The sequence below is a fragment of the Lonchura striata genome, chromosome 4, assembly GCF_050655825.1.
Source record: "Lonchura striata isolate lonStrDom1 chromosome 4, ASM5065582v1, whole genome shotgun sequence".
NCBI lineage: Eukaryota > Metazoa > Chordata > Aves > Passeriformes > Estrildidae > Lonchura > Lonchura striata.
In genome coordinates, this window is record NC_140706.1 from 50,713,561 (window position 1) to 50,738,279 (window position 24,719).

The following is a 24,719-nucleotide window of genomic DNA, read 5'->3' on the forward strand; positions in this document are numbered from 1 at the left end:
CCGGGCAGGGGAGAGTTTGCACTGCGTGCTGACCGGAACCAAAGAGAGCGAGTTCTCCTGGGAATTCTGCTTTTAACCCCTCTGTGTTCTCAGAGGCATGTCCACCTTCAATTCGTCCATATCCAAACTGGCCTCTTCCTTCCGAGAAAATTATTTTTCCATGTCAAACCACAACACATTCTTATTAATTATTAAAAAAATAGGTAATAGTTCTAGGAAACACTAATTGGCATTCACCAGATGCAGAGACCACTGGTTAATTTCCAGTCCTAGAAAGCTTGTTAGAATGAAAAAAAAATAAAAATTAAAAGGAAGGTGTTATAGACATTGCACAATGAAGATATTTACCTGAAATCAGTAAGAGAGGGGAAGGTTTTGTGTATCACCATAGTCTTTGAAACAAAAGCCAGGCCTGTTTATGACATCAATCACATATTTTTTGGAGAAGCTGAAGAATGACTGAGAACATGCCCTGGGACATGATCTGGTCAATGAGGAGGAAGTGGATAGGACATGTATGCTGTGAAGCCTGCACAGCTCAGTCTGCAGCCCAGTATTCCTGCTATTTGTCTCCTAATAAATCTCAAGGAAGGTGATAATAACGTCCACTGCCATAGCTGCACATCAGTAATTGTAATTGCTTTCGTTTTTATGATTTGTCTGCTGGAAAATGCTCCAGGAAAGTCTGAATGATCTGGAATTTATAAGTGGATTCTTATTAAGCAGGGAGTTTATGGGCATGCTACAGATTATTGCAGCAGGGGAGGACCTGTGTCTCACAGGTTCTAATGTCAAAGGAGTTATTACCAGTGACAGCCTGAGCATGTGCCTGGGTAGTTTGGAAGTTGGGGTACATGTGGATGCAGCTCCCTCCACCACAGCTTCCACAGCAGTAGAAGCCAAATACTTATTTCCTGCTGCTAAAATGAGATCAGGTCATAATGATGTGACATTCACAGTTTCAATAATAGTGCCAAATATGCCTGGGCTGAAATATAAAATGAACTATCCTAATGTTGCTTTAACAAGTGTAAAAAGATGTTTCCTGTGTGCTTTGTTTAGGAGTGGTAAGATCTTGCTAACACTGCTCATGGTAAAACTTACATTTACGTCAATAAGTGGGATAAGACTGTTGGAATATATCTGGTGGCAAGATTTAATGTTAGAATCCCACCACTTAAATAACAGAGGTCTTTTTTAATATGATGATGCATTAAAAAAAATAAAATTAAGCCAAAAATTATGTACCTTCAATTTCTAGATTATTACAATAATAACAGGGATAGAAGCAACTCCTTTTCCTCCAGGAGAACAATTGTTCCAAGTGTATATTAGTAGTTTTAGGAATGGATTACCAGGTTGGTATCCTAAAGGGAATGAAGGCATTTCTCTGACATCATTAAGGCAGGTGCCTAAGCTTGGGAGAAGTGGGATTTCTCAAGCACATGTATGTTTAGTATTTCCTAGTAGCTACTTCTAGGTTACCATGCACATATTTTCAATGATTTTCATGCTCTATAATAGGTTTTTAACCCTAGATATCAGGGTGTTTTTCACTTTTGAGTTTCTCTGCTATGCTAACCCCTCAAAACTTCCTGAATCTCTCATTTGGCCCAGTCTCTAAGGCAGAGAAAATATCTCTCCCTATCACCTGTACAATGTAGGAATACTTCCTCTGTCTGTCTCTTACAAGCTCACATACAAATTAAATTTTAATTATGAATGTGCATCAGGCATTGAATCAAAATGCCAGCTAATAAACCACAGACAACAGCAATAATCCTCCCTGCCTGGCAATCCCTGGTCCCCTGTGGACAATTGGGCCATTTATTACTCCACTAGTCTAAACAATTGTGCCATAATAGCTAGAGTGAAACATTGCCTCATCACTGAGGATGTTTGCTTGCTCCAGTGTTTGCAAGGCATTCAGCTCAAGGTGATGTCAAACTTCCTAGCTGATGTAGAGAAATGTGAAAAATGTCTGAGAACTTGGTGTGTGCTGCATGAGGTGCTGAGCGAAATTAGACCTTAGTATCATGCTGTACAAAATAGATATTGACACTGAAAGCAATTAGGGCCCAAGAAATGGCCAAATTGATTTATATTATTTTTTAATACACAACTGGTATAGATTTTTTTTTGTGTGTGTGTAATTTCACCCTGTTCCTGCTCTTCCACCACTGTGTTTACCGCCTGAAATTCTGGGGGATATATCCAGAGGAATTGTGGTAAGAAGAGATTATTTGAATATTGCTGGTGCTGAGATAAGACTGAGCTGGAGAAAGAGAGGCTTAGTGGACCAGGATCTGATCTTCATTATGATGGCAGGAAAAAAAGAGCAGCTGCTGATTTCAGTGGAGCTATTTTGTGCTGCTACTGATGTACAGAGGAAGCAGAATAAGCCTAGTCAAAATGCTAGGATCTTCATTTCTATGGCACTACTTGTTGTATTTCCAAATTTTCCACTGGATATAATTGGAGAAGATGAAGTGGGCCAGAAATACTAAATAACATCATTTGCAAGAAACTGGTTTTAGGATTCACCTGAACACTGATGAGCTGAATGAGAAAAAATGAGCTGAGAAAGACCAAAAAACCCGCAAAAAATAACTTAGCAAAGCAGGATCCAGAGAAAATTTGTTTTAGAATGAGCTAGAAAAACCTTTTAATCTTTGTTTTTTCACTTTTTTCTATGCCTATCCTGCCAAGACAGGGATCTTCATAGCCTGTCCCTTCTGCACACTCTTTACCAAGTGCAAACTTGCTGCCAAGTCCCTGAAGGCAGGTTCAGAACTCTGTGCAAGGATGCTGCTCTGAATCTGAGGGGGCTGCAAACAAATGGAGATAAGAAAAACATTACAAAAGCAGACTGGCACTTAAAATGAAATGCAACATCACTTTCTAGATGCTTTCTCAGTTGGTGCTGCCCAATGCTCCAACACTCAGCAAAACAGCCATCTACTTCCCAAATCTGTCCCTAAGTACATATGCTGCATTCTCTCCTTCAGCTCCTCCACTCTCAGCCTTTTTGTGTCCCAAGGAATAGACAATCTAGGATCCAGGGTGCTTTGCTTTACACCTAGCCAGAAAAACATCAAATTAGATTTTAAGTTGCTGCTGCTGCCTCTCATCACTGCCACATTGATTTTATTTTAGGCATGTTTCCCAAACAATAACATAAAGTACTCCTTGGAGAAAAGGTTCAAGAAGTAACTAATGGTCAGGTTCATTAGGAATTGTGCTTGTGAACACTTTGTAGAAGAAAGCTTTTTCCATACCCTTCACCAGAGTAAATGCATCCTGTGAGTTAAATTTGTGACTTAATTGGAAGTTGTATTGTGTTCTATCACTATCAGTCCATTCCCTCACTTTTTCATTTTCCATATTTCTCATAGATTTTTTGGGAAAAAAGATTTATTCTCCATTAATGAAAAAATACAAACATGATAAATGTTCTTTCCTCCTATAAGAGGTCCGGTTTATTTCATGGATTTTGCCATGAATATAATGTCATAACTTATTTAAATTCCCATCTGTATTTCCAGCACATAGTTAATGTCAGCCTGGGAAATATTCCATTAATAGTATCTGTGATCAAAAAGTCGATCTATTTATCAAAAGACTCAAGTTCTAATTAAATTAAAATTTCTCTCTTTTTCATTTTTTGGTACCAAAATCCCAGAAACATAATTTTTTCTTTAAGAGGAAAAAAATGGACAGAAAGCCAGCCAGGTTTTTGTGAGTAAAATAGGGCTCCATGATGAACCAAGCCACTCTGAGTAGGCTTTTTCAAGAGGCTTCTGAAAAAGTGTTCAAATAGGAGCCTTGAATTGACTTTATTTTCCTGATGGTTACTATGCTTTCTAGATTAAAAGATGTTTTCTTTTATTGAAATCGAAAAGTGCCAAACATTGAACTTGCTTTGTAAGACATACATCAAGAGAAAATATTTCAGTGCAATGACATGACCTGACATTTTAAAGCAGATAACAAATGAAACTTTGTCAATGTCACCAATTTATTATTCCCTCTCTTGTACCTCTGTATTGCAGTGGGATACCACATTCATTTTAATCATGGGCATGCATGAAACAAATTTTTACCAGAAAAGCATTTAAAACTCTCCATCTCCTGACCTTACAGCCATCCCACTGTAATGTAAAAAGACAAAGGCTGTGTTAAATTTTTTATTATTTTATCCAATTTCTGATCCAATTACATGAGGCTCTTCCATCACTAACATGAATGTATGTGCTGTAATGTCAGCTGCTGCACATTAATCAGGCTTTTTTTAATTCATTGGACACTGGTGCTAAATCATCTCTCTGAAAAAAAAAGGTACAAGAAAGAGATGCAAATGAATGAGAAGGAAATTCCTTTTTGAGCAATTACTGCAGGAGTGGGTGGCCTTCCAATCAAAACCCCAAAGATCTGGAAATGCAGCAGGTTGTTTTATGTCTTTTGTTTTCACCTAATTAAAAAAGAATAGATGCTTCTTCTTGTGGTTTCCCTTTCCACTACTTCTTACAAGCCTGCATGAAGAATTTGACCTGCTATTGGCTGCTAGTCTTAATTCCTTCAAATGAATATGTCATTCAGCTGAAAATGCCTGGTATTATTAAGGTGGATTTCTGGACATGTTACAGAAAGAAGACTTCTACTGGGATGAGAGTCTCCCTCACCAGAGTTTGGAATGTTTATTTGGTTAATGTTCAGTTTTATGGTTGAAGGAGGGATAGGCCTTCAGATGAGAAATCCACAATAGTTTCAAAATTTTATATTTATTTCATTGAACTGTAAGAAAAAGGTCCCCCATGTGATTTCTCACTTGTAAGGGACTCAAACTCAGATTAAGAATACACTTATGATCAGCACTGATTGGCATAAGCACTGCAGGAACCAAAGCTTTGGGATTTTTCTTGGTCTTCAGAGTCAGATCTAGGGGTGTGTTACATGGAGGAAAACAGAGGTTCAAGAGCACAAAGTGAATCTGGGTTTGAAGATCCTTGAACTTGCAGCAAAGCCTGGTATTAGAGGAGGTGATTGTGTTTTCTTATGTTTTGGTAGAGTTGCCCAGGAATTTGAAAGGTCAGGATTAGTCTGAACAACTCCATTGCTTCAGGAATATAAATGTTTGGTGAATTTTACATTATTTGGAGAGGATTGCTGTTTACAGAGATGTTGTCTTGTCTTTCCCCTTTGATGGTTCATGGACTGAAACTAACTCTATTTTATAGTTAGATTTGTGGTAGTTAAGAAGCCTTATATATCCAATGTCACCTCAAGAAATCTCTCAACACAAAAAATTATCCTAAATATCAGGACTACTAAGTTTCCTTGTGGTTTTAATTTTTCCTTTTTTCTATTTTTCCTTTTCTTTCTTTTTACTTTTTTTTGTTCCTTTTTTTTTTTTTTTTTGTTGGCTTTTATTCCCTGATATTAATTTAGCATAAAAAGTCTGACATAGGAAGGACTACAATTTGCATTGCAATAATCTTTGTATCTCCAAATTCCTGGATACATATTTGAAAACATTTTAATATTAATGCAAAAAAATTATGTGGACATGGCATAGAGTAGAAAATACGTGTGGAGACTTTGTCTGGTTTTCAACCTTGGCAGAGCTTGTGTTTATATTTTTTACATTTGGAAATACCCAAGGAGATCTTTAATCATAGGTATAAAAACAATTAGAAAATTCACTGAAATTCACTGAAATCAGTACTAGATTTTTAAGAAATAAAATAATTTGGAATTGATGTTTAAATTGTGGAGTTTTATTAATTTATGGATCAGACAATTTCTGTGATTTAGACAATCATGGCAGTTAAAATTCAGTTCATGATTGCTGTTATTTCTTCTGCATAATTCTGACATTTTGACTGTCACAGTAAATGCAGAATTTTTCAATTTGTGATGCATTCAATTTCAATCAGCTGTGTCACACCACAGCTGTATTACATTGCAGCACAAATGAGTATATATGCAATATGGCAGCTTACAGTTAAATTACAAATTATAACCATACATTTAAAATAAAAAAAGTATAAAATCAAACAATTGAAATGAAAGGTTGAATTATGAATTTTTTCTTTTATTTTTGGCTGAAAGTGAAATCCTGGGTTATTAATTCAGGGGTGTCTTTACTTAGGGCCAGCATGGCCCATTTTCACTAGAATTTTGAAGACCTTCCTTCAGTGTTTCATTGTTATCTTGTCTCAAAGATGACAAGTAGAGGTATCATATCAGAGGTGATTGCAAACCTCCTGCATTTTGTTGCAACACTTTACATTTTACAACATGTAAAATTTTCTTACAGTATCTAAGAGGCTGCTAGAACATAACTCTAAATTTTTAAGTAGCAGAATTCTCCTGCTGTCCTGCATTTCTGCAAGGACCCTCAGTGGGGTTTTTGCTGGCTACCCCCAGGCTGGCTGCAGCAGCTATGGGGCACTGTGGGTCAAGTGCAAGACACAGCTCAAAGGAGCTGTGATTTACAATTACTTTCTCAAAGAAATGACCATTTGCTGTTGGTGTTGTCCAATGTATAGGAACCATATAGTTTTTGTGTTTTAATATTTTCTGGATAAGAAGAAAACAAGAGCATGTGTTCCTTAATCCCATCCCTTTAACCCATCATGGGTTCCTATGACATTTTGTGAATTAAGCATCATTCCAAGAAGGATTTTTTTTTTGGATCTTCTGAAATGGATGTTATTTCTGAATAAGGAAAAAAAAGAGTGTTTCTTAAAGCTGTCTTTGTAAAAAAGGACAAAACCAGCTTGATCACTTTTAAGTTGCTGTGATGGTGTGACAGCAACCAGGAGAGAGGTTTCAATAATAGAGTACAGCATCATATTGGTGTAACCTTTTAGAAGTGACCAGGGATGAGTGAGTGGTTTAAGAGAAGTAATATTTAAGAACTAAGTAATCTATGTGTCTCATTCATTCCTTCAGTTTTTTCAGTCTAGAAGAAATGCTACTGGGTGACAGCAGTGGGAGGTATGCTGAGTGAAAGGGTTAAAAGACTCCACAGCTATAGTACAAAAATAACACAAGGATACATATAAAAAAAGAATGAGTTCTTTTATAAAGAAATATCATTTCTCTAGCTCTGCTATGCTTAGTGTGCTGGGGACTAATATCTGTGGTACAGATATACCATGGTACATGACTTTGTTCATTTAGCTAAGCCTTCCACAGAAGTAAATGTCCCTTGAGCAGCTTAGCCTGACCTGCTAAGGGTGAGAATGAGTGACTGAAATAAATGACTCTTGCTTCTTTCTGAGTAACAACTTTATGGCAGTCTTGGTAAAAATGCAATCACAAATTTGTGCAGTTTAGGACTTCTCATCAGAGAATTGAAATGAATAGATTAGATGAGATTCAGGAGAGGACAGCTGAAATGCAGATAAACTAACATGCAATTATGTCTGGTATAAGAGACAAATGTGGTTACAAGCCACTGTGGTGGTGGTGATAAAAGAATGCTGGGAAATGCAGTGGAAACTTGCACAATATATGCAGTATTTTGTGGTAATTAAACTTTTATACATTTCGTCAGAGAGATTTTCTGTCTTCATTAGGCTTCAGCTTGAGAATTATTTAATCAAAAGTAACATAAGTTGCTTTACTAAAGAGCATAAGGAAGACTTGTTTAATAATGATGGCAGAATTAGGAGTAGAAGCTTCAAGTAAAATGAGAAGAAAAAGAAGGATAGTTTTTGTTTCTTTTGTTTCTGTAAAACAGAATAGAAATTCAAAATAGAAATTGTTACAAATATAAGAACTCTTCCCAAAGGCCATTCCATTAATGCAGGATACTGTACTCTGATTAGTACTGATGTCAATCCAAGTTCATTTTGCTGAAGCCTGGAGTTATCCTGACTGGAAATGGAAGCAAAGTCTGTCCTGAGGAGATTTGTTCTGCACAATGGTCAGGATATCAGCTGCATAGTGAGAACTCAGCAGTTTTGTTATGGGAAACTTCTAAAACAGCCAAGGCAAAATCCCATTGATCTTAGTACTAAGGAGAACTCATGATGGGATACAAAAGTCTAAACTCACTTTAGCACCCTGGTTTTGATATCCTCTCTAACTTCACCTTGTTTTGTGAACTGTGCCTATGTTCTATTTAACAAATCCACTTTGTGCTTTTTTTTTGTCTTCATGTTTAACCTTATGTGGTTCCAACACTGCTTCACTTGTGGTTTTATCAATTTTCCCAAAATGTTGTCACAGGAAATATTTGCAGACCTACAGCTTCCAAATTCTCTGCATTTATATTTTGTTATCCTATTAAAACAAATCTAGTTTCTGTCATGGCAACATAGCCACTTTATAAAAGCAGTCAAAAGTTCCAGAAGATAGGCTGAAATCAATGATTATGACAGAAAAAAGTCAATAGTGTTTATATGATTAATAGCACCATGTGAAATATGGTAGCCTTGATAGGGAAATGAGGAGGCCAGATAATTTGAGAATTAGAAGCAGCACATCAAAACCTTGCAAGTCCACAGAGGGTACATTCAGGGACCTGTTATCTCCTGTCAGGCCTGTAGATAATGAAATTTTTTCTGTCAACTTTGGTGGCATTTATACTGGCATAAAATTGTGTAAGGAAAAAATTCAGTGTCTGATTTCTAGAGCTTAAAGGGAAAATAGGAGTCTCCTGTGCCATTTCTGAACGCAGGTCTACCATGTACAGTGCTCCAAATATCTGCAACTGAGCTCACACACACACAACTTGGGAGGGTGGGAGGTCACCCTTTCTGCAAAGCCTCTTACCGAGGGGATCTTGTTAATCCTCATAGCCTGATTCAAACTAATTATGATGGATATGGACACTGTAAAGAGGAATATAGACTGCCTGTCCTTGAGGGATCCCCAGGGATGTGGGAGTAGAGGAGAGAGATGTGCCATCTCTGACCGCGAGGAAGGATTTGCCCCAGACTGCACACGGCGCTGCTCCAGCACCTTCTGGCTCACCTGATGAAAAGCCACGGCTCTCAGCTTTTAAAGGTGAACTGAAAGAGCAAAGCAAAAATTAAACCTAATTAAGCACCAGTTTCTGCACTGAGCTCTTCCTCTGGAAAGGCAATGTGGGACAGGCAGAAGAGAAAGGGACACAATAAGCAGCTTATTTGAAAATTATTTTATGCCCAGAGACTCTGGGTTTTGTTTGGTTCCCCTAACAGGTCATCATTCAACAACATAAGAATGCTTTGGGTTTTGTTTTTAATAGCAGTTAGTGTAAATGTAATTTTGACTTTTAGGAGTTTTTTACTAAATACACATTTTTTTTTAATACATGGAATGAGAAAAAGAGGTACAGTTTATCTCGCCAGTTCTTGCCCCAAATTTTTCTGAGCAGAGCAGGGTTTGACTCAAAATTTTTAAAATGAAAGAATAATTTCACGAACCTTCCATAATTCTCTGAGGGAAGAGATGTTTTTCACAGTTCTCGAGTCCTCATTAGTCAGTTTTTGATGATGCCCTCTTGTCAAGAAAACTTAAAACCTCTTAATAGCTCAATGCCACACCTGAATATAAGAAAAAAAAAAATAGAGAATATCTGCACTCTGTAGATCACAATAAGCATAGGTCTGCAGAGCAGAGGAAAATATACACTTTTTATTGGGCCATTTCTCTGCAGACTTTGTATACCCCCAAAAGTGGAGTTTTCACAGCATCCCTGGGCAACCTGTGCCAAGTCATCCTGAAAGTGAGTTTCCTGCTGTTCAAAGAAATAAGGTAGATGCTCAGTCCCTGGAAACTTTAAACATCCTGTGTTTCAGTTTGTGCCCATTGCCCCTTGTCCTGCCAATTTCAGACGGTGTAATAGTCTAGAGTGAACTAAGAAGATGAAAAGTAATTTATCATTTTGTTTCAGGCACAAACAGAAGCTGGTAGCACAAGGTCATTCCTGGAAATATCATTTTGTTCAGTTCCAAGAAAAGCAGATGTGAGTCCAGCAGTCAACGCTCAAACATCCTCAGCAGTGTCAGTCTCTTGTGGCTGCAGAGTTTGGCATTGGACATGTCTCACACTCCAAAGATGTAAAATATTACTTTCAGCCCACTCAAGATGCATTTTTCTCCCTGAATTAAGCCTCCAAGTCCACAAGAGCAATTACCATACAAATCTTAATATGGGACAGTGAGTAGAACCCATTTTTTAATTCCCTTTTAATCATTGCTGAGCTGCTGTTCTTTAAATTGCCAGTTATTGGGTGTTATTCCTCCCTTTTTACTTTTTAAAAATGACTTCTTTATTATTTTTAAATTAAAAAATTAACTTCCTCTCAGGTGGAAAAAGATAAAACAGCTGTGTCACACTGATGTGGCACTGACAGCCCTTGTGATGGCACAGTGGCATTAAAGAGGGCTGCTACCAGCTTTGGGCATGTTGTGTCACTGTCACTGGGGACTGGTGACATAAGTGGCCCAGGAGAGATGTCACCTGGCTGTCAGGGAGATGTGGGATGGACAGCTTTCACCTGAGGCTAGGAGAGTCATGTGCAGGCAGGAAGGGCCCCTCAGGGTGTAAGACGTCTGCTAGTTCTTGTTTCCCTGGTTTTGACATCCTCAGCTCTGGACAGGGACATGACCACATCATGACATGCACCTGTCCCCATCCTCCTCCAACACTCAGCCAGAGCACATTGCAGCTTCCTACAAGGACTACTAAGGATAAGAAAAAACACATAGTCCTGGTCTGCACTGTGCCATAGTCCTGCAGGCAGCTGTGAACAAAGAAAGCTCCACACCACCTCCCTTCTCTGCAGCATACCATTGTTTCATGAAACAAACAAACAAAACATCTCAATGAGAAAAGAAGAGTGCATGACTCAAATGAAAGTAATATTTTAAAATTTTCACCTTTGTGCAGAGTGGCTCGGCTTTCCAAAGCTGTTCAGTAGTATATTAAATATTCTAGATGGTTCAGCACTTTTCTGAAGATTAGGGCTTTTTGCTGTGTTGCTGATGAGAAACATAAATTCACTGGTCACCTTTGGAAATCTTGGTTGAAGACTGAAGAACTTAAAAAAAAGTTATAATTTAAAATTTATTTTCTCCCTTTATAGATTTGTCCTCCCTTGTGTTAGCATTTTCCTTAAGAACATGTTCAAAGCACGTGAACAAAGATGCATGGGGCATCATGCAGGTCACCAAGGCAGGTTACAGGTATAAATTTCCTCTGAACAACCTTCAGCTGCACTGTGCTTTAGCATCTCCACTGCTCTAATCTCAGCATTTTGGTGAATATGAGAAATTGCTATCCTGACCCCCAGCTGATATAATTTTCACAACTCCTTTAAACTCTCTGGCATTATATCAGCCTATGTTGTTTGGACCATAAGGACTTGTGAGTGAGTTATCCAGTAACACTCTCAAAATTTGTTTTTTAGTCAGCAGTCTGTAAGGTCTAATTATCACATGAGCGCAGATCATTTGATCAATGGCACCATGTAGAAGTTAATGAAACCAATGTACCGCAGAGCAGCACAAACCTAAAGAGCTGGAGAAGGCTAGTTTTGCAGAAAGAATGCTTTTCATGTGCAAAGCAGCACATGTTACCTAACAAAAGCTCAGACAGAGACAAGGAGTGGAAGAACATTAGATTTATACATTTTACATCTAGATGAGAATGTAGAAAAAGTGAGCTCTTATGAGGTTTTTTTCAGAATCTTACAAGTAATTATTCTGTGTTTTGCATAAGCAAATTCTTGAATATTATGTAAAATGCCACTGCTCGTCTTAGCTGAAGTGTTGATGAAAAGCAAATGCAACAATGTGATTTGAAATCTGAAGTAGAAACAGATGTTACTTTTGAATGAACTTCCATTGCTTAACCACTGGCTCTAGTTATTGCCATCTAAAGAGAGAGATGAAGCAACTTTGCATGCTGTGGATGTCAATTTTCAGCATGCAAATGAAATTGTAGCTATTCCTTTAAAGGCAGCGCCTCTAAACACAATGGGTGGGCTCAATTTTTAAATGCAGTTTGGCTCTATAGGACATAATACCAACTCTCCATGTTAAAAACAAAAAACATAAGGTGGGATATATATTTTAACACTTGTACTGTGGTTACCTGATATAACTGCCCCAGAAAAAACCCGTTTCTTGCTCCATACCTGTTTCCTTCTTAGCACATCTTGTACATGCCAGCACTGGTCAGGGCATTCTGGCAGTGGGACAAGCCTGGGATTGGGAGAAGCCTGTGGTGGGTTGACCTTGGCTTGAGCTAAGGACAGAGAGAGATCAGTTACTGGTATGGGCAAAACAAACTTGACCTGGGAAAAATGAAATGAATTTTTTTTCAATCAAATCAGAGGAGGATAATGAGAAGTAAACCAAAATCTTAAAAACATCTTCTGTCAGTTCTTCCTCCATCCAGGGCCAATTTTTAGTCCCAGTTCTCTACCTCTTCTCCCCTAGTGGTGCAGGGAGATGGGGAATGCAGATTAGGATTATCAACTCATCACACATTGTTTCTGCTCCCTCCTAAGGTAGAGGAGTCCTTCCCCTGTTCTAACATGAGCTCCCTCTCGTATGAGACAGCTCTCCACACACTTCTCCAATGTGAGTTCTTCCCATGAGCTACAAGTCATGAACTGCTCCAGTGTAGGTCCTTTTCCATGGGGTGCAAACTTTCAGGCACAGGCTGCTCCAGTGTGGGTTCCCCTTGGGGTCACAAGTCCTTCCAGCAAACCTGCTCCAACATGGGCTTCTCTCTCTGTGAGTCCACAGGTCCTACCTACACAAGTGTGGGCTTCCCACATGGTCACTCCTTCCTTCAGGCATTCACCTGCTCTGGCATGGGGTCCTCCAGGCTGTAGGGGAATCTTAGCTCCAGCACCTGGAGTACTTCTTCCCCCTCCTTTTACACTGACCTTGATGTCTATATAGTTCTTCCCATCATGTAGTCTCACTCTTCTCTGGCTGCAACTTGTTTCTTAGCAATAACTTATTTTTTTCCCTTTTAAATACATTATCCCAGAGGCACTGCCAGTGCTGCTGACAGCCTTGGCCAGAGGCAGGTCCATCTCACAATCAGCTAGCACTGATCAGTTAGCACTACCTCTGCTGGACTTGTGGAAGCTTCTGGCAGTTTCTCAGAGATGTTCTCCCTTGCTATCAGAAGTTTTGGGTTGCCACACAAACTTAGTAAAAAAGCCCTAATTCAGAGTGTAGAAGTACATAATAAGAAGATGGAGAGGCTTAAGTGCTGCTGAAATGCCAATATCTTTGCTTAGAATAATTGTTTTCTGAAAGCTACTGCAGGCATATCTAAAACTTTAAATTATGCTGAGATAGTGAGCTCTTAAAGATGACTTTATCCTGACTTTTTCCTTATTTAACTGCCCTTCTGCAGCGTCAGCAGATCTGGGATGTAATCACTCATCTGACCTAAAGTACTTATTTGTAATAGGGTGTCAAAATAAAGTGATAATAACAGTCTAATTCCAATGGGTCTGTCTACCTGAAATGCAAATCTCTCTCCATTTGAGTAATTAAGCTATGAAATTTAGAGTGCTCAAAGCTTTTGATGTTTTGAAGTAATTAGCAATATGGAGAAAGATACTGCTCTCTGCAAGTACCAACAGCTGATTTGTAATGAAATCAATGTTTTTGGTTTTCTGTTATTAACGAAGGTATATTATTCATTATTTACCAGTGTTTTTCCAGCTGCCAGCATTTATAAAAATGTTTGTGTAGCCCAAATGCACTGCAGAGATGAGCACACAACTCTTATATAATTACCATTTATATGAACAGAACATGTAGGCATTAATCCTCATAAGGCAACAGAGCCCTATCATGCAAGAAACTGTACAAACCAACACAAAATTGTTACAAGTTTGATAGCAGACAATACTGAAAAATAAACAAAGAAAACATTCTGTAGAGAATTTTAAAACCTTTATTTTTATGTTTATGGGACCGTGTTAAAATGCTGCCTGTGAAGAATCACACTGGGACATGCATGCACTCGGTGACTGCCAGGTAGTTTGCAAGCTGTTGTATGTTGTATTCCTGGGCCTGGGCACAAAACAGTAGGAGGAAACAGGCTGGTTTGCTTCGCTGACATCAAAGTTGTAGGCAGGCTCTGCTGAGTGCTGGGCACAGAGAAAAGGAGCAGAGGTGCTGGGTCTGGAGAGAGTGTGACATGGTTCATAGTGAACAAGATACAGGAGAGCATTAACTCAGCTGTGGGATTGTGCTCCTTGTTGACAGATTACATTTAAGTATGTTGCATTAAAAAAATCATTTGTCCAGCACAAGTACTCCCTCTGTTTTGTCAGGTGCCTCTGGCAAGCTGAGGATCTGCAAGCAGCCACATGCATTGGGAAGTACTTAGAACTTTTTCCTTTTGTGGCTTAACTAAACTGCAAACTCTTACCCTAGAGCTCCTGTGTATATATAGGGATTAATCTTTGAAAGATGCTTCTTCATGCCAGCTGGACTGGTATGCTTAAAGCTTATAGTTCTCATGTGGGAATATAGGAACCCCTCAGAACTGTGTTTTAACTCAGAATTGCCACACTTTCATCTGGAGATTTCCTAAAGGATTATTTGGAAAGATAACTGGCCTGCATTTTCCTTGATATAAAGTATCTGTTGCTTGTGGAAGTAGTAATATTCAATGTTTTGTGGCTTTTGTTTTGTTTTGTTTTTCTGATTATTTTATAGACAGTTTTTAGTAATCACAGACCATTATCAGTCTGCAGGCTAAGGGAGCAATACCAACTACCATTTAACTCTTGCAAAGGCAGTGTGTTTGCCATCATTGCTTCACCTTTTTTTAACCTGCTCTTAAAATCCTGCAAAAAAATGGACCTTCCACATCGCTCTGGGGGACCTGTCAGGTATTTACTTACCATTTCAGGACATAAACTGAGGCTAATAGGCTTATGTAAAGGCTCAACTTTTACCTGAACAATAAACTAACCACCAGGCACTATAACAGGCTCTTAAGGAAGTGGTCACTGTCCCAAGCCTGATAGAGTTCAGGAAGTGTGTGCACAACACTCTCAGGCACATGGTGTTATTCCTGTGGTCTCCTCTACAGGGCCAGGAGCTGGACTTTGATGATCCCTGTGAGTCCTTTCCAACTCACTTTCCTTTCTCTGATTCTATGAAAACATTCGACAAAGTTCCTGAAAAGTAAAAGCACAATTATTTTGTCAGTACTGAAATTAAACCAGTTTGAAAAGAGGTCTAAACCAAGTGTTCTGAGCTGCTCATGTGGTGTTTTGTAAACTAATTAATTTGAATGTTAATATTGGTATCTACCACTAGAAAGAAGCATGTTTATATAGGGATTTGGGCCTGTGAAACATTGCTCCGGTCAATCACAACAAAGCTTAAACTTGGTCGTGAATAATGAAGCTGTTTATAATCCTATTCATAAATCCTGGGAACAGATCAGATTTGAGTCACTTTTACAGCAATTTATGTTTCTTTTATTTTGCACTTTTTTTACATTATTTTCAAAACAAAATCAGAAAATATCCATTTTGAATTTTCGCTAGTGCAAATGGTATTTTAATTAGCAGTCTAGTACAGAAATTCTGGGAATAGCAGCTGCCCTTTTAGTGTTGTTATGGGATGAGGGAGCATTGTTTACACCACAGAGTTCACATACAGTCCTTACTGTGAGCATGAAAGATAGCTGATGGTGATGTCAGTGTGTTTAAATCAAGCAGGTGTACAAATTCTTTGTCCTCTCTAAATCTAACAAATCCAATTATTTTCTTATTGAGTATTTAAATCCTGAAATATCTGCAAAATACTCTGATACATTATTGACATCATATAGCCCATGCATGCAGCCCCACTGTGGGACACACATGGTGCCCACAGGGCCACAGTAATTGTTACTTTTTGTGATTGCATGTGTGGGAACAGAATAACAGGCTTGGAGATACTTCCCAGGATGACAGGTAATGAGAAAAGTTTAGATGAAGGTTTTCAGATACCAACTAAATCATAATTTCTTAACTCCCTCCCTGTCTTCTCAGTATCTCAGAATCAAGATCTTCACACATTTTAGAGGTGGATTTGTTTTGTTGTTTATTTGTTTGTTTTTTTTTAATTAAAATTTCACATTCGTACCTAGGCAAAGCATTGCACACCAGAAACACTGTTTCTGATTATTCCTGCAGTTGCAACATTAGTGCATAAAGACTGGTATTTGCATACCCAGGTCTATAGATATAAATGCAAATTAAGCTCAGTTTATTTGCACACATTCAATTATGTTGCTTATTTCATTATTCTCCTTTAGTTCATGGACCAGGTGCTGTAAACACTATGGCATCTACAGCACTTACTCTTCTGGTGGTTTTTTCCAAGCTGAGTGTCTGGCTTGCTGGTATAAAAGCTTGGAGCTCACTGAAAAAGAATCAAACCAGTTTGAGAATGGCTGATGAGATACTGGAGGTAAATAAAGTCCTTTCATATTACATTTTACTGCTATTCAGGTAAGATTTAGTTACTTTACTTTTGCAAAAAATGAGTTTTTCTTTTCTTTCCAAAACCAAAGCTGTGTTGTGGGCAAAGCTCTTGCATGTAGCCTGAGTTTATTATCAGAGTTGTAAATCTATTGTTTAGATGGGCGATGTGCTAAAAGATACTAGGTGGCCTGTGAATCCTCAAAGTAAGGAGGAGGCACTTGAGAGGTTTTAAACTCCTGGATGATAAAGAAGAGGTATAAATAGTGGCTTGTAGCAGTATTAAAAAGCCTCACCTACATAGAAACTGGCACAATATTTACTGCAAGTAATAAATAATTGTAATTGTTATGTGGTGCTTTTCAAATGATATTTCATGTCTAGTTTTATTTTGAGTTATTTTTTACAACTTCAGTTCCTCATGAAAACAAGTTGTGTAGCTTATGGTATTACTCCAGCAAAATGATTTCCATAAATAAAGCAAGAGGCAATAGAAAGGAACATATATAAAGATTAATGTAACAGACTTTTAAGCCTACACTGACTAACAATAATTTCTGAGACTTAAGTTATTGGGAAGAAAATCTCTCATATGGAAACAGGCAACAAATCCAAAGCTACCTGAGCAGTATAGGCAATTTACTTTCCTTCCACTTAAAGTATTGCATTTTTATAGCCATTTTCCCTGAGCTTATTGATTTTGTATGCAATTTTCTTCAGAGACAGAAAGCAGCTAGATTTGGCACAGAAATGGATGCGGACAACAATTAATGCTTGTGCTGTTTGTCAGCTGGGGAGTGTTGCTGTGGGTTTCCCTGCACAGGACATGGAGTATTCCCTTCCTGTGAAACTGTGTGGGGAGGTGACCACGCAGCTGTGGAGGGGGTGCACAAGGAAGGTAAGAACAGATCAGAGAATCATGTCAAAGTAAGAGAGGCACCTACAGAGACAGGCTGTTAATATTTCCTTCTTTGAAAAGAGAACAGTCACAAGCAAATGCAACTGGAAAGTGACACCTTGCCTTGTATAACTTCCAAATTAATTTCCACTGAGTCAAGTGTGGAAAAAATGTGGAGCAAATGTCAGAGAATGTAAAGTCAATTTTCTAATTAAATGCAGTTAACAACCTTACCTTTAAGTCCTAGATGCTGAGATAAAAAAAAAAAAAGCCTACCAAAAACCTAATATAGCCTGCATCCCAATTAACATCTGTAGCTTGTAGGCACTAAAACTCATCAATTTTCTTTAGAAACTTCCTTTTCAGTTCTTAATATGGTAAAAATAATAAAGTTCATTAGGAATCAGGTTAAATCCACTTTAGAAAGAAATACATGAAGAATAGGGGCCTAAATTATGAATATCTTATTATATTATCCTTGAATGATAAGTAATATCAGAGAACAAATCTAGAAAATTTGTTAAGAACTTTCTTTAAAAAACAAGAAGAACATTAAATTGGATCTGGGACAAAAATGTACCTCAATTTTTATTTCATTTGAACTTACAACTCTTCATCACAAAAGACCATAACAAAGGTTCTATAAAAGAAGACTCGATGGACATGGAAGGCACTGCCATACAACTGATGCAGTTGTATCACCTAAGGTGGATGTTATCAGTGGAGTGAATCTAGAAAATGCTTTGCTACAAACTCATTGCATATGATGAACCCATAAATTACTGAGATTCTCTTCCTGTATCTAGAATGACTGTGATGTCAATGCTGCAGTTCTGCAGACTGGAAAACACTAATTAGTTAATGACATCCAGTGCCAGAGCATGAGACATTTATGATCATTCTTTTTTGTTTTCCATCTAAAAACCATATTCTGTATAGTCGGCAATCAAAACAAGCCAGAATCAAAATTGATACCTGAAACTTCAAATTATGAGCAAGCTGCACACATTTTAAAACAGAAGTCTGGAAATACCAGAAGCCAGGTGCAACTTTTCCCCCTCCAGATCTATCTACTTTCTTGATTTCTGCTGCCTTGCCATTTCCTCTGTCACTGCATGGTGATCCCTTTCAATGGGAAATAATTCAGTGTGTTTATCTCACAGCCTAAAGAATCATGGCAGATTGGATAGGTACAATTCCCACACCCCATACCTTATTAACTTCAAATGAAACCAACATGGCAAATTGTGATTAGAAATCCTTACAAAAATGCCTTACATCATGGAAAATCAGGAAACTCAGTTATTCCCTGTGAATTGTAACATTGAAAAAATACATAAATTTAGAGTTCATGGGAAAGATGCTTTGACATTCTCAGGAACCTGATTGCCTTTTTGTTCTCCTTGTTTCTGCCAGAGCTGTATTTTCTGTTATCTTTGGAACAAGGCATTGTATTTTTTCTGAAGGGTTTCAGGAAGCCTTCATTTGTGGCTCACAGTTTGCAGAGCACGTTTACATTTTGCAGGTACATGAATTACCATTTTTAAGCACAGAACCTTGGTTTGAGTTGGTGAAAAAGGACTTTAAAATTAAAATTGTAAAGCAGATATGTTTTATTCCAGCTGGGACACATGGGGGATATTTCCACCATACATGTGTACCTGGTGAGACAGGTTTCAGGTTTAAATACACATTGATCCCACAAGATTGCACCTCCCTGCCCACCCATTCCCTGTCCACTCTCTCTGCCTCCTTGAGCTTAATAAGTAGTCTTTGGTGGTGCTATCCTGGTGGTCGCGGGCAGGGGTCTTTGATGAAGAACATCATCTTCCTTGGTATTGACTGCTTGATGTCTGCTTCTGGGCAGGCGCCATGGAGATTTGGCTTTCTCCCAGTCAGTTTGCCCCTGCCAAAACTATGAGCCTTGTTCTTGCTGGCTCCTTAAGCAAAAGGTTCTGCTTTATGTGTTTCAACCATACCTGAGTCTTGCTTTACTGAGTTTTCTTATCTTTATGGCCTTTACCTAGCAACTAAACTCCTATGTGTTCTAAGTTGTCTCTACCCAGCAAGTTACAGTCCTGTTACAAACTGCTCTGTACTTTTGCAAACTTGATAAATAAGCTATATTATATTTCTGTTTTCCTCCAACTGCCTAAATACATTATGTGCTTCTAAAATTCTGAATTTTCATAAACATACTCGTTTCCCATATCAGGTTCATGTTGCATTAAAGCAAACACATGCTTTGTATTGTGTGTATGACACTCACACTGCAGAACTGAGCCTCTAACGAAGCACGCTTCTTCACAGGACATCACTGTTCCCTGAGAAGTACAGGGAAGGGAGGAAGGAGACAGGAGTGATGCAGTTAAAGAACAGTTTTAAATGTGTCTCATGTTGTAAGCAGTGACATTTTAAGACTTTTCTTTCCAATGAGAATAGCATTCCAAGGTCTAAATTTTACAGGGCATCAAGTGAAAAGGCAAAGTGTGGGTAGTTCCTTCTGCTTGAACTGCCTCTAGGTGCCCTAAGGCTCTTCTCATTTATTCAAGGATCTGCCAGCTTTACCTTCCTGTGCCCTTTCCACACACTCAGGAGTGAACAGTTCCAGAACAAATTTAAATCTTTACATGTGGAAGGTGACTCTTTGGCCTCGCTCCCGTACAGAATTGCCAAAGCAGCACTGGTGAACAGCTCCATGGGACAGACAGAGCACGTGCCAGCAAAAATCACAGCAACGAGTGAACACAACAGCTGAGAAGTTAGACACAGGAAGTTTTTAGTTTACAGTGGAGTCTGATAGAGAAAATAATTCTTCTGCTAGAGAAAAACATTATTTGGCATGGATTGCAGAGAGAATTCTCTTATGGCCTGGTGCATACACTTGACAGAAAATGCTTTGTCTGGCAAGATAACCACATGTTCTGTTTCCTGCAGAAACTAGTCGTTCTATGAAAAATATTATTATATTTGGGACTTCATAGTATAGAAATATCAAAAACAGTTTAAATTAAAGGTTTTTGTCCTGATCTGGATGTGGCCTATAAAAAAAGAAGAGTGTGTTTTATTTGAACTCATATCCAGTACTGCTATTGCAATATTTTATTTTTGTATATATAAAGTTTCCTTCTAATGGAGGAAACTAGATGCTTATTGTGTCTTTGGAATGTATGTGGTCCTGATAGGAAGGCTCTTGTCACTGTGCTAAAAGATGCTTGAAGTAATTCACATGTGATATCTATCAGAATAATAAATTCTGAGGTTTTGATACCCATAATCCTTTTCTAGAAGAAATCAGAGAGCTTTTGCAATTTTTCTATGATAAAGCTCATCAATCATACTTGTATCATCTGTTTAATCTCTCATTATTGCATTGTGAATTTATTTCCTATAGCTCCATTTCTTCTTAGTGTTCTGCACATGCATTCTTTGTCCCTAGATTTATGAATCTTGGTCTTAACCTTTGCAATAGTTTAATGGGTATTTAAATCAAAGTATTTTAAGTAAACTTCATAAGCCATTTATTGATTGTGAGCCAGAAAAGGCAGGAGTTCAGAGCCTTGTATGCATAAGTGATTCACCTATGTAAGCATCAGACAAATGCCCTTCCCAGGCAGGAAGGACTGTCCTATGTGTTCCAGTCCAAGGCATGAGTTCAAGCTAACCAAAAGTTAGGATTCTCCACAAATTGTGGCTTCTTTTAGGCTCAGTTTCACTCTCTGATACCACTCTTCTCCCTACCCAACAGCACAGGGGGATGGACAATGGGCAGATGTGATTCCCTGATGTCTCCCTTTTGCTTCTTCTTTCTTCTCATGCTGTTGCCTTGTTCTGGTGCAGGTCATCCATGGCTAGCAGTCCTTCAGGACAGAACTGCTCCACCATGGGCTTTTTCTTCTAAGGGAATATTCCCCTGCTCCAGCATGGGCCAGCAGTGTGGATATCCTCTCCAGTGAGCTCTCTACAGGCATTGCAGGGGAGTCTCTGCTTCAGAGATGTCTGTTGTCAGGAGCTGCACTTTCAAACAGAGTTTTACACCAGCCATATGGAAGCAGTCCTTGTACCTGCACAGGATCTGGCACAGCAGAGCTGTGGGAACTCAGATGTGGAAGGGACAGCTCTATTCCAGGGTCACTCAGAGCCAGGTGTTATCATTAAAGTAATGGCTCACTTTAGGAAGGAGTAGGACACCTTTAAGCTTTTTACCCCCACCTCAGTAGAGGTTGATGTTTCTCTGCCTACAGTACAGCCTTCCTTGCAGGTACTTGTTGCAGTTTATTTTGAAAACACTGCTGAGCTCTGTTTGCAGATTGGCAACATCCTGCTGTTAGCAGTTCTGCCATAAAGCCCACTGCAAACTTACCAACCTGTCCAAAAATGTGTCCAGCCATCATGCACAAATCCATTGTGAGGCTGCTTTTGGCATTAGTATCTGTTTTGCTTTTAATTAAAAGCTGTTATTGATATATTTTTGCACTCTCTAGTTCAGATGATTAGGAAGCACATTCCTAAACTCATGTTCCCTGCCTTACAACACAGTAGGGCTTATGCATGTTTATGAACCAAGGGACAGATATGGAAACCCTCTGTATGGATTTATATGTCTTTATTTGTGGACAGTTTGTAAGATTAAATTACACATCAATATTTGCTTACTCTGCCATTTGATTAATGCACTGCAAGTATATTTAGAATCTTGTTTTGTGTAGGTTTTTCAAGAGCTGCTTAATATGTTTACTCTTGGAAGTACTTGTCCATTAGATTGAATATACACAAAATAAATCATCCAAACAGTGATTAAAAATAAAGCATATTTGACCATCATATCATTTAGTTAAGACCAAATATTTCTGTAGAACTGCTGGACTATGGCAGATGAAAAGAGCAATTCCTGCCTTTACAGCTCACCAAAGTGCCATCACCGCAGTGAAAGATCAGATGGATATCACCGAGGTAATGTGCCTTGTCACTAGCTGTGATGTACTGCGTAATGCAGGTGGTTTCAAGAGGTTCTGAATCTTGTTATGCTGCTACCAATGCTACTGAAGTGGTCCTTTCCCAGAAGTGATGGAGGGGCACCTAAAGTCAGCCTGCTGCTGAGAAGCACTTCATGTTTCCCAAGGATGTTAGAGAGAGTGGGACACATACCAAGACATTACTAGGTTTACATGGAACATTAAGTGAGAATGAAGTCTCAAGGATGAAGGTGTGCTGAATCTGTCTGCACTGTAGATTAGAATATCAGTAGGCTTCAAGAAATGATAATTTGTTCCCTGGTGCTATAATGACAAAATTCCAATAGAGCTGGTCAATGCCCATTGTGTCGTGCTCTTGCTTGCTTTTGCTTTTTCTTTCTTTTCCCAAAAAAAGCTGTAAACCTCTAATGTCCTCTTTTACAGAATCCAATTTGTGACCTGCCATAAGGGGCACTATCTCATTAATCAGTGAAAGCAGAAACAACACACCAAGCCCATAAAGAATTATGGGTGTGCCTTGCTAACAATTGGAGCAGCTCTCCTGACAAATAAGACACAGTTTCTTCTCAAGGCCTTTGACAAAAAAATCACCGAATGTAATTAGGAACAGCTGCCTTTACACTGTATTTGAGATTGCGCTGGCTGTACAAAGAGTGTTTTCTCTGTTTTATCAATAAAAATGATGTCAGCACACAAAGTGCAATCTTGAAAGGCTTCTCATCTCCACTGCTCAGGTATGGAGGGTAACAGGAAACAGAAGAGTTGTTTGACTTAGACATTCCTTTATTTAGGAATAAGAGCAAGAGACAAAGTATGTAGTCCTGGATCCAGTCAAGAGACAAAGTATGCAAATATGGCAGACTTGGCTGTGATGCCTTGTGAAGGCTAACCTAGAACAGAGAGTAGATGGAGCTAAAGAATAAAGTAGGTATTTTATTAAGAGGCCTCAGTAGATCCACCTTTGGCAGTACAACCCAAAATGACCACAAAATGGACAACTGGTCAGGGAGATCTCTCTCTTTATAAGTTCTAGTCCATTGGCATATTGGAGTTAATAGTCCAATTACAGCTTTAGGTTATGAAGTCTCAGCCTTGTTTTTCTCTCTTCAGTCCACCATTATTTATGCTCTTGGGCCTGAGATCTGGATCAGCTGTCCTTGGTCCCCAGCTAGAGAAGGAATTGTTTTGTCTAACTACTCTGTGAAGAGAGCTTACTATCCCCTAATATGAAGCCTAGACATGCATACTAAAGCATAATAGAATCTGAAAAATATAAAAGCTAAACCTGAGGCTTCAGCTTAAGTGTGTAGTGTTTATACTGGTTTAGGCTGCTGCTCTTCTTGTGTGTCTATTTTTGAACACTCACACTCTACATGTCTCAGTGGCTTCCCAAGACCCTTTTTGTCACACCCATTTTTATGCTGTTTTATTTTTAGAACTTCACTGGAACACACTGACTTCACTGGTTCATTAGAAGTGAAGTCCAGCAAACTCTTCCAAAGACTCCACAGTTAAAGATATTCAAGTGAATTGAGTGAAGATTTGCTACCAACTTTTTGCCAGCTACAAAAATACCAGATTTCTCCAGCTAGATCTAGAGGTGGCAGAGAGAGACTGGAAGAAGTTTAAAAAAAAAAAAAATTGACTCCTAATTGTAGGGATTTTTTTCCATTTATACCCCTTAAATCTTCACAGCTCTCAGGGAATGCCACAGTTATAAATGTTATTGACTACCATTATTATTCAATTTATATTATGTTTTCAATTTTGCAACTTTGTTCCATTTTTTCTTTCCCTTACTGTCTCTCACTGTTTATTGTCATACTGTTGCTCACAATCTTTTGAAGGTGATTTGTGGCTCTAAGTCAACAAGAAAATGGTCAAGCAATATAACTTTTGAACCTATTTCTCTGAAATATTTCACCTCCTTTTTTTGTGTGATCTGAAGTAGGTTGTGAAGCTTCTTTGATATTTCTGTCAATGTGTAGGTCTACATCATACCTCAGCAACTGCAGACGGCTATTGCTTTCCTTAAGTCATGCTGACCATGCTGAAGATCTATGTTTTGATTCTATTTGTTTGATGGGATAAATGGCAATTATTTTAATTCTTCCTGCCCTAGTAAATAACCTTAAACCTTCCACAACTATATCCTGGCAAATTGAAAATCATACTCTCCCACTTATCTGTGTGATATCTCCTCTTTTTGTAGAATAATTAGAAATACAGTGGCCCACTTTGGACAGCTGAAGAACTGGTATATTTTAGTCAAATAAATCATAAACAATGATTGATAATATTTCTCTGTATCCTTTTAACTTTTTCCTCTATTTCTGCAGCATGTCCCAAAGGCTTTTCTGTGAGAATGAGGAAAAGTATGTGA

At 38.4% G+C, this 24,719-nt stretch overlaps 1 long non-coding RNA gene across 2 annotated transcripts in view; it reads right to left on the reverse strand.

Moving 5' to 3' along the window:
- The window catches only part of LOC110481587 (uncharacterized), a 118,220-nt gene continuing 93,501 nt past the window's right edge, over window positions 1-24,719 (reverse strand). For both annotated transcript variants that reach the window (XR_014954875.1, XR_014954876.1), the window contains one exon: window positions 1-24,719. This exon is cut by the window's right edge and continues 20,713 nt beyond it. This is a non-coding gene — a long non-coding RNA (uncharacterized LOC110481587).